Raw genomic sequence first — 14294 nt, forward strand, 5'->3', positions numbered from 1 at the left:
TTTCCTGTGTTCTTAAAGTAGAAGACAGTGTGCTTCAAATAGCTGAACCTTAGGCAAGATATTGCCTAATTCTCCACCTTGGTATCTTAACTATTTCAAAGCAACCAATACTAGCCACTTGAGATGACAAATATCTTGAACAGCAGTTCCTTATATTCTCTGTATTTTAACACCCACAGTCCCATACATTGCCTATGTTTTCTACTCAAAAAAAACCCCAACTCCTAAGCTGTACTCTACTTTGACAGAAGATATTTTCAAATACTATGTATTCAAATGGAGATAAAATGAGATAAAATTATATGAAACTAAAGCAGTTGAATTATTACATATCTAATGCATGATTATCAGTTCACATAAAACTGGTATGGAGTAGATTGTGAAAAAGTAAAACTGTTACATATGGAAAAGATATTTGTCTTTTTGTATAAAAAGAGAGAAAGGCTTATTTTTTCATTTTTTCTGTGATAATTATCCAAGTCTTCCAGGCATGCAAGCAACTAACAACATAAATCAGCTGTGATCATGCTGGTTAGAAGTATGACTAAATGGAGTGAATTTGGGTAGTGAAAATAATCAGGTTTTTCTCCAAAAGGTGTATGCACTTGTGCACAAACTCTCCCCAGACATCTGAGAGGATGTAAAATGAAGATCTTGGTCCCTTATGTTTAAATATACAGCACTTTTCAAAAGATTACTGGTTTTGCCCTTCACTTTCTGGTCCATAGTTACTATGTTCTCTCTGGCTAAATTTACCACCCCCATTTCACAAAATGTAAACCTCACTCCATCTTCCAAAGGCAGAGCCATGTTGTACTGCATCCCAAGGGAAGGTGGAGCACTGCGTTGGTCTGGTCTCACTCAGAGCCTCTTCCACCTCCAAAGGAAGAGTTATGTGCATTACGGCAAGAAAAGAGGAATGCAGAAGTAAGCAAGTAACTTCACCAATCCTTATCGAAACCTTAAGTTCAGATAAAAGGTAGGTGCAAAACTGATTTCCTTTCATGTCTCAGTGATGGAACCCACAGCCAGGTTTACACAGTCTCACAATATAAAGTTCTGTAGCCTTTGCTAGGGATTCCTTTCATTATAAAAAAAGATAGCAGCAGAAAAGATCAACCAATTTCAAAACTGCTCAGCCACCAGCAATACAGGGTTTCTAGTATTTTCCAGTGATGCAAAGATAAAAACGTTTTCTTGTGTACAGGCATATACAAAACACTTTAAAAGAATTATGATGCTCACATCAGATTCATGTCTAGTGGGCATTTCTAAAGAAAACATCTGATTTAGGGGACTTAAAATGAGTTTAGGTATCATTAATAAGATTTCTTCTGTTTCCTGACAGTTAAAGGTTATTGAGGTTAATAAATCAATCTTTTTTATTTTAGACAGAATCTTTGCCATCTCATTTAATACGTAATATTAAAGATAGTAATGATACTTGAAATGCAGGCATCTTTGCATCATGCAGTTCTTCAAACCTCTTTGCAATTCATGGGACCTCGAATAATGATAGTTCATAATGTTAAAGAACACTTAACTACAAGAAAAAAATCAAAATAACAGAATGTGTGGAAACATCACACAAGACGTTTAGATCAAGACCAGCAAAACCTGTAAGCCATAGTTACAGATCTTTGAGGGAGAACTTAAAACCACACATACTTTCTTCATTCATGAATTGCAAAACATAAAAGTAACAGTAACACCACGTATGTGTCAAATTAACTGAACATTTTTGCCATGGAGACTTGGAAAGTCTCCAACAAAGCTTTCTCTTTTGTTTAGAATGAGAAGTAGAATAGCGTATTAAATATAATTTTTCAGTATATGCCCTACAATCTGTCCCAAAAGTATACCCCTGACCTCAACAAGAGTTTTCATAGGAACTTTTCACTGTAACCCAACGCAACAATAATTTCATTTTCGTAACCAACATGCAGTCAGTGCTAAAATTCCTACTTCATACGCTCATTAGTTCAGCATTTATTTTTATTTTAAGCAAGAATTCTGCAGAAATGGTACCATGAACACAATTTTCCTTGCTATGTGTGCATTGGAAAGCTCCCTTTTTGCATTATAAAAATTTCTTAGCATACAAGCAGTTCTACTTGCAGGCACTGACAAAACATTTTCTTAGTATTTCCTGTTAAAAACCTCTTTTTTCCATTGCATATAGCTTCCACCAGACAAGATAAAGTCCTCCTCGATCTTCCTCAATGTGAGTGTTTTCCAGAAGCTTTGGACCAGACTTCTTGGAGGAAGATACTACTGTTTTACATTTAATTTAAAAAAAAAAAAAAGGCACACTTATCCACTTGTTGAAGCTTAAAGTGAGTCAGATCTCCATAAGAAGCCCATCAATATTATAAAACACTTCCCATGGCGAAAAGGAATATAATTGAATCCCCTTCTTACCTATATCCATTCATATAAGCAGTCATTTAAGTGGTTCTAACTCCTTTTAGTTAGCCAGAATGATCCATAAACCTGACATCTTCATGCTGAAGGCATTCTGCTCTAAGTGTTATGCTTCCCTTCCAGCATGTTTCAGAAATTCCTGTGAGAGCTCCGGAAAAAACAGAATATTAAGTCCCTGTAAAGTAGGAAACTTTTGAAAAGACAGAATTTGCAAGTTCTTACAGAGAGAGGAGAAATTCCAATCTTGGCTGCGATTTTATTCTTTTGGAGCACTGAAAATACTTCACATTCAACTTAATTTGACCCTCACAGACTGACCAAAGTCACAACACAGTAAGTCACCCTAAATCAGCAAGGAAAATGTAAGTTGGAACCTAAGTCATTATTCCCTTTACTCCTGTGCTTCAGGACTTCTCCATGAGAAGCTAGGAAAGTTCAGCATGGAATGCTCGCAATTTTGTTATCAGTACTAAGATGTTTGCAATTAGATATTATAATAACATCATTTATCCTGAAATTTCTTAATTACTACAGAAAACCCAGGTGGAAGTGAGAAACAAGAGGTACTATTACTCAGATTTTCAGGGGCACCAGTGGCCTGGGCTGCATGAATTAGGAGATCTCTCCCGCAAAATTGCAAGCATTTCTTTCAGGACTACTGTCAATAAGGGGCAGGTTTTGAAGATGTCTTCCCTGACAAGCAGAAACCTTCTGAAAGGGAGTTGGAAAGTCCAAGATACGACTCTGCATTGCCACCAGATTGTCATGGCTAGCTTTATAAAAACAAAAAATTACTAAGGTACCTTAATGAAGTGGCAAAGTTAGATATTCAAAACCCAATGAAATGCCAAAACTGAAGTTTGTCTAATAAAATGAGGGTTATACTACCTCAGTGTGTCCCAAGGTGGCTATAAGAATAATGTTTGTAAAATACACAGATAAAATTGTGACAAAGGCTGTAGAAAAGGTCAGAGGAAATTAATACTTCTTTCTTCAGAGCTAGGTTTGAATAGGATGTTACCCAACATGGCAATAAAGACCAGATCTGCATACTGAACACCGAGGCAGTAAAACAACCTTGAGCAGCTGCCCATTAAAGGCAGGATATATCCCACCTAAATTTAGCAGTATAAAAAGCCCACTCAAATGTAGTCATGTAGACTCTGCTCTTGCTGAAGAGATGCAGACATCTCCAGCAGCAACTCATATGATCCCAAGTAGTCTTTTGAGATGAGCAGGAAGAATAACCATCCAGAGCTCCTGCTATTTCCCCCTTGACTCAAGACAAGAACTAGACATCAGGTTTAAGCTACATGCCTAATCGGTAAGCAGCTAAAGTGAGATGAAATAATCTGTCCTAAATAAGCACCATATATCCCATTTATTAAAGGATTAAAATAACAAAACTAAAATTGCAGGGTTATTATGATGCATGTGCAAAGGGCACTGCTAATGCATAGTTTAATTCTGAAAATCTTCCGATTTTTGAAGACCAATTTTACAGACCCTAGTATGCATCTTCTTATACAGAGTACAAGTACATTTGCATGCTAATTAATTAGAAATACAAAATCTACATGAAACCTCTCTCTCATACTGTTTGTGTGCTTCACCAGTTCTGACTTCCTTGTGCTCTGTATGACAGAAGAGAATCTCACTACCTGCATATTTAATTTTCTTTCTACCATCTTCCATGCTACACTGAAAGGTTTTCATATTCTAGTCACCAAATTCCATCACACTAAGAATTGCATGAGGAAAACCCAGTACCTGATAGTCCTCACCATAGGCTCTGCTATGTGGAAGTGGTAGCTATTCTTGTTTTTGCTCCAAGAATGTTCATTTGATTATTCCAAACTAGAACAGACACCATAAGATGGGATGGGATTATTTCCTCGTAATAAAAACTCAAGTTCATTAAAGGCTCTGCTCTAAGAAAAGCAGAATTACTCTTTAACTTTCCAAATGTCCATATTTTCCTTAAGAAAGGAGATGCTAGTTTCCTACAATAAAACATGCTTCTCAGGCAAATAAGATTACTCATCCACCCTCAGATATTTCATTTTGCCAAGGAAAACTTTTAAAAAGTCATTCCATATTGTAAAAAAAAATCTAAGTAGATTTTGAGTCAGCAGTTTGGCCAGGAAAAATGGTATGCCAGGTAGGGTTATACTATACAGTATCTGCTCCTAACTACAAAGAAATAATTGAGGCAAAACTCTGGAACAAAGTAGACATCTCTACCACCCTTCTGTGAAAGAATGATTGCTTTGTGATACAGTGAAATCAATCATTTTCAGGAGCATCTGAATCACCCTGACGTGGCATAAGTGGTGCTGCTCCAGGGAGCAGACTCATGCACAGCTGCTGGCATTTCACACACTACCACCACTTTATGTGGCTGCCTACCCACTCAGAGGCAAATGGGGATACTCAGGAGACAGGGAGGTTGTATGAAGCACAAATCTGACGTGTTGCTTAGGAAAGGAGGGAGTGCTTAAACCCCTGCCATCACCCTTCCCCTGGAGCTTGGAATGTGACTGCAAAGTTAGTCACCAGCTATCCAAAAAGCAAGTAGATACTTAAAATGCTGAGATTATGGCACTGAGATGCTTCAGGTCCTATGTAATCAAAATTTTTGATTTGGAACTCCTCTAACTGGAAACTGCCAAACTTGTGAAAACAGCATCTACCTCAAGTGAAATGAGCAATAAAATGCAGTCAGACCCCAACTGTCTGAAAAACAGATCCTTAATCTCCACCTCCAGTGATTCACAAGACTTTCCAATTCCTATTAGAAATAAAACCAAATAGCACAGCATGAAGTTGATAAAGCTGATGGGATCTACAAGTCAGATATTTCACAGCTTTCTGAAAATAGAAACAAATTGACAGAGGCAGTACATTTTCCAATCACTGCTCATGAACCAAAAATTTTCAATCACTGGCTATTTAAGTTTCTCGCAGACATGCACTGTATTTCTAGGATATACTCCAGAGATTAACTAACCTTTCCCTGAAAACAAAACCAATGCACATGCACAGCAAAATTTACCCAACAGATAGCAACCAATGGATTTAATTCTGTGTTAGTAAGACCACTGTCAAATATACTTCACACCTGTCTACTGAACTTTCTGATGTGTGCAATAGTGCTGTTCAAGGCTAATAGTTCACCTTTACATCCTGCATGAAAGTAGGAACATAAGGAAAAGCCAGTTCCTCTTGCAATACCTTTCAAAATTTAGAGACTTATTTGTTTTGTTCAAGTCAAAACCAAAACTTTAAAAGAATTTTTTAAAGGACCCGCATAAGTCTGCTTTCAGATTAAACCTCAAAATGCATAGCAGGCTTGTCTGGAATAGGATAAGAAGCTTTTGTAAGCACCCTGAAGGTGGGGGCCATAGTCTGAGGTTTTGAAGATCCAGTTAAGTTTCTGAGCTGATTTAAAGCAGACTTTTGGAGAAGCAAAAGGTTAATTCCACTTGAGAGCTGGGAGATAAACTGCATCTCCGAATCTTAGTGCAGTGTCACAGGCACCGTATCTTCTAGAAAAATGAAAAATAAATAACATTTTTTCCTCCACCATTCACCTCCACCCAGAAAATATATCCAAAGCTGTTAGAAATCCTTGAAAACATCCAGGTTCTATAAAAAAACATGTTCTTTCTCCAGATCTTAAAAACCTCCACCTAGCTCTAAAAAAAAAACCTATAAAATATATCAGCACAAAATCAAGTGAGTTAATCAAGATGATCAAGAAAAATAAGGATGTGCCAGTGGAGAAGGTGAACTGAAATTTACATTTTTTTAGAGATATGCAGGAAATCTGCTCATTTCAGTTTAACAGAAGCCAGAAGAATGAGAAAAAAAAAAAAAAAAAAAAAAAAACAAAAAAAAAAAAAAAAAAAACAAAAAAACAAAAAAAAAAAACAACGAGCAAAAAGACCAAAATACTCATATCTCAAAATTTTGAAAATTCCAACAAGGCTGGACATGGAACAGGATCCACAAGTACCCAATCAGCTTGGGATCACATGGAATGTTTCATCAAGCATATTTTTTTCATGTTTACTTGTGAACCAGAAGAAATATCTCAAAGGCACAGACAGCTGGCTAGTAAGTTTGGAGCAAAGTGTGGTAAGGCAAGAGAAGACAGAGCAGGATGGAAGTCACACAAGGTCAAAGCAGCATCTATTCAACCAGAGAGACCTAAAGTCCATTGCAGATGTAATCTTTTTATAAGATAGGAATCAGAAATCTGTCAAGCAGACAGATTTTCTGCAGTTCCTTGACTAACATTTAGCCCCAAAAGATACCAAAGCAGAAATCCAACATTACATTCATTTGGCTTACATAAAACCTAACCAGAAATAAATACTGTTTAATTCATATGGGATATGGTCTTGGGCAGATATTGTTTTAGTTTTAATCCAAAGAAAAATTATTTTTCTTGAGAATATGATAAAACACCAACATGATCAAAAATTGGAATTTCCATTAGGAAATCTTACCCATGACCATTTGTTTCTATGTCAGGGCAGATGCTGCAGTAGTTGCAAATTTTACTGAATGTGAAGTTGTCCCCTCCCTCCCTCCAAACCTCAAGGTGTCAAAACATGTTAGAGCTCAAGCCTGAAATGCTTCCATTTTATGTAAAGCCTTCAGGGGTACGGAGCTAATGATGGATCTCTCACAGCCTGGACCTTTCCATCAGGCTGCTTCCCATGAACTGCTGCAGTCACAACATTCCCATGATACACAGAACACCTAAACAGAGGACAAAGCACAGCATTATTTTGCACAGGAAGGCCAGAACACTTTGAATGGGATGAATTTGCCTTTTCACAGTGTACTACAGCATTTCAGGCAGACAGACTCACAAATGAATTAAAAATATTTTCTCAGCAAAAAATCAATGTTTCAGCCTACCAACATTTTCCTATTGATTATTTCAGTTTTGTAGAAACCAAACGCCGGGCGCTCAGATTTACAATCCTTCCCCAGTATTAGTATATACTTGTTGCTTTTAATTAACCCAGTGGTTCCAGTTAGTGCATAACACACCAAGTGCAGTATCACAAATCACAGTATGGAAATGCTGACACATTTGAATGCAGTGAGAACTTCACCAGGATTTTATGCACAGTTTGAAATATCAAATAAAATCCATTTAAAAAATAAGAATGGAATAGGCACTATTGGAGCTAGGGGTAACAATTCATCTGATTCTGTGTCATTTTTATAATCCTAGCTTTTGAGCTTCTGTGGCCTTATATTGATTTTCTCTGTTCTTTCTCTACTTTTTTTCTTTTTAAATTATGGAAAGTGAACACATTTAATATAAAACAGATTTTGCTTTATTTTTTCAGGTAAGCCTGTTAAAAGTAGAAAATACTTCATCTACTGCACACAGAAAAAGCGTAACATTAAGCATTTGACATTAAATCTTGGTAGATAAATATCGTCTCTATTTAATTATCTGTTAAAAATTGATAGAAGGGTAGCATCAGCCTTTAAAATCCCCAGCAGCAAAACGCCCACTGATATCGGTGGGCCTAGGATTTCACTGAGAATTTACCCTTTTTTTTTTTTCTTTTTGAACAAGCAACATCTCTTTGTGCAGTAATTGGCAGCTATTAGTGTCAGCTTGGCAGATCCAAAGCTGCATGGGTCTGTGGGAAATTTATGCCTCCTAACATGCCTTGCTAAATTTAAACCTGTTGCATAATATGCAGATTTATTCTCGTGCATGTAATACAGCTAAGAATATCTGAAGTTCAAGGAAAGCTAATACACATGCAGACTAAAAAGGAGGGTTTAAATGCATTTTGGGCTTTACCACGTGGAATAAAAAGTGTTGATGACTTTATTTAGCAAAACTATACCTTCTCACAATCACTTCAGTGAACATACATTTAATTCACGTGACCAATGTGAAAGGTACAAAGCACCACCGATATTAAAAATAGGAAAACAAGAAAAGACATACTTACTTTTCGATTCCATTAAGCCATCACTTCAGTCCAAGCTCTGGGGGCACCCTGCTCTAAAACACTTCCGAGGAATTCTGAAGCCTGCTTTTTCTTCCAAAATTACAAACTGTTTGACTTATTTCTACAATGCCCTTCTGTATTCCATCTTTTTTTTCCCCACACTACACATAAGAAACAGACTTCTCTTTCTGTTTGATCTTGGAGACTGAAAAACCTTTCTTGTAATTCACATTTTTACTTCTGATCTGAGCCTGAATACAAGAAAATACAGCACAGGTAGATATATCTACATCTTTTCAGAAAGTTAAATAGCAGGTGGATCCTATATGAATATTTTTTTTAAAAAAATAAATTATCGGTCATTACAAAGAAAACAGATAAAATAAGAAGGTTGGATGAAGTTCCATCTCTTTGGTCTTCATTTCTAATGCATAGTCCAAAGTGAAAACTTCTAGAAACCTTGACAGATTGGAAAGGAGAATGGCTAAAGAACCATTGCCAGTATTTGGGGTTTTTGTTGGTTTGAGGGTTGGGTTTTCTATCACCTGATTGTTATCACCAAATCTTTTCTGGAGTAATTCCCTGAGGAAGAGATAATTCCTAACCTATAGCCTGATTCTCAACTCATTGTTCATGCTCCTATTTCATTTTGAACTTGATCCACCAAAATGCCTATAATATTAGCAGCCATTAGTGAGACATGTTCTTACTTCACACAAAAATATTCCCAGTCCCCCCATCCAAATATTATGCTTCACACAAACCACTTCCCACAGAATACATCACTTAAGAATTTAGCCTCCTGATTTTCAGTTTCAGACAAATACAGGTTTTCTTTTGCTCTGTCAGGCCAGCATATCCACAAACCTTCTGAACATGACATTTACTCTCACTTTTTATCAGGTATCCCAGCCTTACTGGAAACAGCACATTGGAAGATAGCCCTCGCCTGCATTAATACAAAAGAGCCCTCAGTGACAATGTTAAATAATTTATTGTTACCAAAAGCATGACATGGTTGGAAAAGGTAGGAGATATGATACAATTCATTCCATCTTCTCAACCATTCCCCATGCTTCAGTGCAGTGTGATACTGATGCAGGGCTATTAAGCCCTTTGATCTTGAGAGTATATCAGATTGAGATTAGTACTCAATTACTTGACTTCTTGGTACAACCTGAGTCTGCTTAGATTAAACATAACACAAACACCAAATAAAATGCTCAGGATTACTTTTGTTTTAAAAAAAAAACAGAATATGAAAACTTTCAAACAAACGTTCAGGATTCTTATAGCAGAAAACCCCTCCAGAGATTAAATACGAGTATTTTGAAAAACATGAAAAAGCACATGGGAAAAATGGTAATTGTTATTTATTGTTGCTATTGTTAATTACTCCAAACCAGAAATAAGGTTGACAGGAAAATCTAGAACTAAGTCCATGGTAACATACATGGTAATTTGCTTAAGATAAAAAATAACCAGAGAAGAGGAAGATTAAGAGACAATTCAAAATATTGTGAGTAGTTCCAAGCAAGAATTAAGCACTGAAGGAGAATTCACCTGTAATTATAGTGGGTTTTAAGAATTTTTTGAAGGTTTCTAGGCTTTACATCTAGCATGCCATTATATCCTTGCCATGAGTAGTGTATATCACTGAACAAGAAGTTCTGACAAAGAACAATTTCTGCAAGCGCACACCAACATAGTCTAGCCATGGGCAAAGCTAGATCCCAAGCAATGAACATCTCTCAGCTGTTTGGGACACAGCTTTGCAGGGGAAGGAGACAAACCAAGGTGTACCAGTCCCTTGCTTAACTAATCAGCTGCTAAATGCAACTATGACCAAGCTCAAAAATAGCTACACTAGGAAACCTGGTGAAATGGTGACTTTGTCTCATAAATAATAGGGCTGTAGATAAGCCCTGAAAGAGACCATGCAGCTGAAATCTAGGTGTAGAATATCGACTAAGGCACTGACAGGGAGTGGCTTAATCTTAGCATAACATCTCCAGGAAGGCTGCAGAAGTAATTAATATATTGCCGATTTTTCATAAGAATAAGGATGGCAGAAGCCTCCCGAACAGATGCATAATCCACTCTTGGCCTTTTGGAATGTATTCCAGTTCTGGTTCTCAAGACCTGGAACGATTCAGTGTTCCACCCATTCTCTGCTAACACTGTACTTCACTAACTCCCTTTGCTTTACGCAAGATACTTGATTTCTGTTGTTCTTTCATGTGTCGGACTCACCTTTTTAAAGGGTCAGTCAAGAAAACTTCTCTTTCAACAAGTCCCTTGTTAAAACACACTTTCCAGAAGACAATGAAAACTCTTCTGAATCTCGTGAAACAAGTGTTTATGTAAAAAACAGATATGTAGCAAAATAGTGGAAACATGACAAACACAAGTTTTTCTTCAGTACCTGCTGTTACACTTTCTCTCAATAGCAGCCCAGCTATCAAAAAGCACAGAAAAATTTTAAGAGAAAAAAATGTATCAAAGACAAAAAATATAAATAAAAAGCAGTTCAAAGGAATTTAATTTTTTTCATATTCTACTATTAGGATACCTATTTAATCATTACTTGATTAAGTTCTCCACACCTTGGTCTACATCTCTTTCACTTTCTCTATTTTCCTTGCCTCTTGCCAGAACAGACAAGTTAATGCTGTTTACTCCCTCAAATAAGTATTCCTGACTTGTATAGCTGGCAAATAATTTATTTAAATGCTTACTAATAAGCAAAGAGAAGAGAATCTATCACTAGAATAATCTTGGAACCCTCCATCTGTTATAGATAGTGTGTTTCTGTTCAAACAAATGCTGGGAATGAACAATTTATTTCTCTGTTTACTTCCTAACCCATACCCTGCATATTTCATAATGATGGAAAAGCCTACAGATGAGTAACTAACCCCAGAGACAGCAGAATATATATTTCCAAGCTGTCTATAACTTCAGAGCCAAAGCACCAGCAAAAAAACAAAGGATCAAATATCCTAAGGTGCTCTTGGTGAGGAGCAGCCAGTATTCGAAATCGCATTCTAACACATCAGGGTAGAATACAAAAAATTTGAGGGTCCTACTGACATTTTGTTTGAGTTGGAGAACCAATAGCTTTGAAAAGACTCAGTAGCACAGTTAGGGCCAACGTTACCTCATCTTGTGAATGACTCCATTATCAGTCCATTTGTTTGGATTTTGGGGAAAGGAATGCATGTTCAGCACCTAGTACAACGGTCCAGACCTTCTGGGGGTCATTTGCCACTGACTTAAATTAGGTTACAATTTTAACAAAATGCAGAAACTGACACAATACTTTCCTTAGATGTGGCCTATCTGAAGAGACTAACACATAGGGCTAAGACTGGCTCTTCTCATATTTTTATCAGGATATTTTGAAATTGCAAACAACATAAAACCATTGCATTATTGTAATCGATCTGATTGACCTGTACATCAAAGTCAGCCCCTCTTAGCAAGACGTTGCTCATTTCCCCGATTTGATCCGCCATTTTTTATAAAAAGCAACAGAATCCATCCACCTTTGGGTGATCTTCAGCCAAAGGCTAGGAAATAAACTCAGACTTGCCACTAATGCAGGATGTACATACAGCATATCAGGGAGAGCAGGGGACTGGAATTAAGACACACAGATAACTCATACCACACAGGGAGAGCCCAGGTGCTAGGTCTGAGCTTAAACAGGCTCCTGTGCAGTGGGCAGAGAGTATGAGTGTGGGGGCCCCAGCTGAGGGGCCTCAAGGCAATTACAGCTTACAGGTGCCCACAGGGTCCTGGCACACATGCAAGCACATGCATAAATGTGTAAAGGATTGGTTAGTGTTTAGAGTTTAATAAAAAGACATCATCGTGTCCTGGATGCATGGCTTCTTGCCTTAGCTTAGCGGAGATTGGTTTGGGTTATGTGCCCCATAAATCAGGGAGTAAAACCCCACTTTGCTCTCTCAGCTGACTGAATTTTTTTCTCTGAGATATTCAAGTCAAGCACAGCTACAGCAACAGCAACAGGCAGGTTTCTTAGAGCACTGGAGCTCTTGAGCAGGCTGACAGCCTTATTCCTGCTGGAAGCAGTAGCAGTTTTGCAATTTTGGGTAGGCAGGTTTTGAGCAAGAAAGTCAGGAAAGGATCTAAAAGCCTTCTGAAGTTGACCTCCCTAACATTCCTAGAGTTCACCGGTTGTTCAAAAAGCACCATCTTAGATAACTGTGAGTCAGCCTGGGGATATTCATAGAATCATAGAATGGTTTATGTTGGGAAAGATCTCTAAGATCATCCAGTCCAACTGTTAAACCAGCTCTGCCAAATCCACAACTAAACTGTGTCCCCAAGTGCCACATACACATATCCTTTAAATACCTCTAAGAATGGTGGTTCTACCACTCCTCTGGGCAGCCTGTTCCAATACTTGACAACCCTTTCCATGAAAATAAAAATTCCTACTATCCAATCTAAACCTCCCCTGGGGCAACTCAAGGCCATTTCTTACTTGTTACCTGGGAGAAGAGGCTGACCTCTACCTTGCTACAGCCCCTGTCACACAGTCGCAGAGAGCAATAAGGTCCCCCCTGAGCCTTCTTTTCTCCAGGCTCAACAAACCCAGTTCCCTCAGACATTCCTCACAGGAACTGTGTTCCAGACCCTTCGTCAGCTCTCTTGTCCTTCTCTGGACATGCTCCAGCCCCTCAGTGTCTTTCTTGTAGTGAGGGCCCCAAAACTGAACACAGGATTTGAGGTGTGGCTTCACCAAAGCCTAGGACAGGGGGGCAATCACTGCCTTGGTCCTGCTGGTCGCACTGTTGCTGACACAGGCCAGGATGCATGGGCCTGCTTGGCCAGCTGGGCACACACTGGCTCATGTTCAGTTTGCTGTGGACCAGCACCCCCAGGTTCTTTTCCATCAGGATCTTTCCAGCCACTCTTCCCCAAGCATGCAGTGTTCAATGAGGCTGTTGTGACTCAAATGCAGGACCTCATTTGGCCTTGCACTATGGCTTCAGCCGAAAGTACCTCCTACATGCAGGAGTCAGTCCTCTCAGAGCCTCTCCCCTCCGCAGGACCAGGCAGCCCCCACTACATCAGCTCTGAGCCAGCCCTGAAGCCCACAGCCTTGGGGCCTGGCACTTGCACCAAAGAAACCGTGGAAGTACCTCCCTCTGCCAGACCAATTCTGGAATTCAGCCTCAAGCACCTAAAGTATCTTTGGGACCAAATCTCTGAAACTTTATAGGTGTATTTTATCTGGTGCGTTACAAAGAAGCACAAGGAAGGAGCAATGACTGTTTTTATGGGTTTTTTAAAAAAATCTTCCCTTCTCTTTCCTATTTTCTCTAAACAAGTACTAAGCAGTAAATGTTATAATTTGCCTATGAATGCAAATCAGGAATTTCTTTTGAAACAGCTCCCAGGAGAGTCTTCCTTTCTTTCAGTCTTGTAGGCCAATCCACACAGAATGGAGGCGTCATGAGATGAAGCCAGAGGAGGAAAGGAACTAGAGCAGGAACAATATCTGAGTCACATTCAATATCCAATGAAGTAGAGGGATTCTTAAGCCATCTCAATTAATTTGCAATTTATAACGGGAAACAAGTAGTCCTAAAACACTCATGAAGAAGGTCCAAAACAAGAAGAGTGAGTCACAGCAAATACTGAGTTTTCCCCAACATACTTCTATTTTTAAACCGTATAGTTCCTTCAGGACTAGAGCCAATAGCAACAGGAACATCTCCTACCCTCCTGACATCCAAGCACTTCAGCATACTTAAACAATTTCCTTTTCTTTACTCTCATATTTCCTTCCTTTCAGCAAGTGCACAGTATGCTGCTTAGGAAACACGGAATCATTTCCCC

This window comes from Chamaea fasciata, unplaced genomic scaffold (genome assembly GCF_029207755.1).
Source record: "Chamaea fasciata isolate MVZ Bird 193981 ecotype frontalis unplaced genomic scaffold, bChaFas1.0.hap1 SCAF_1, whole genome shotgun sequence".
NCBI classification, from domain to species: Eukaryota; Metazoa; Chordata; class Aves; order Passeriformes; family Sylviidae; genus Chamaea; species Chamaea fasciata.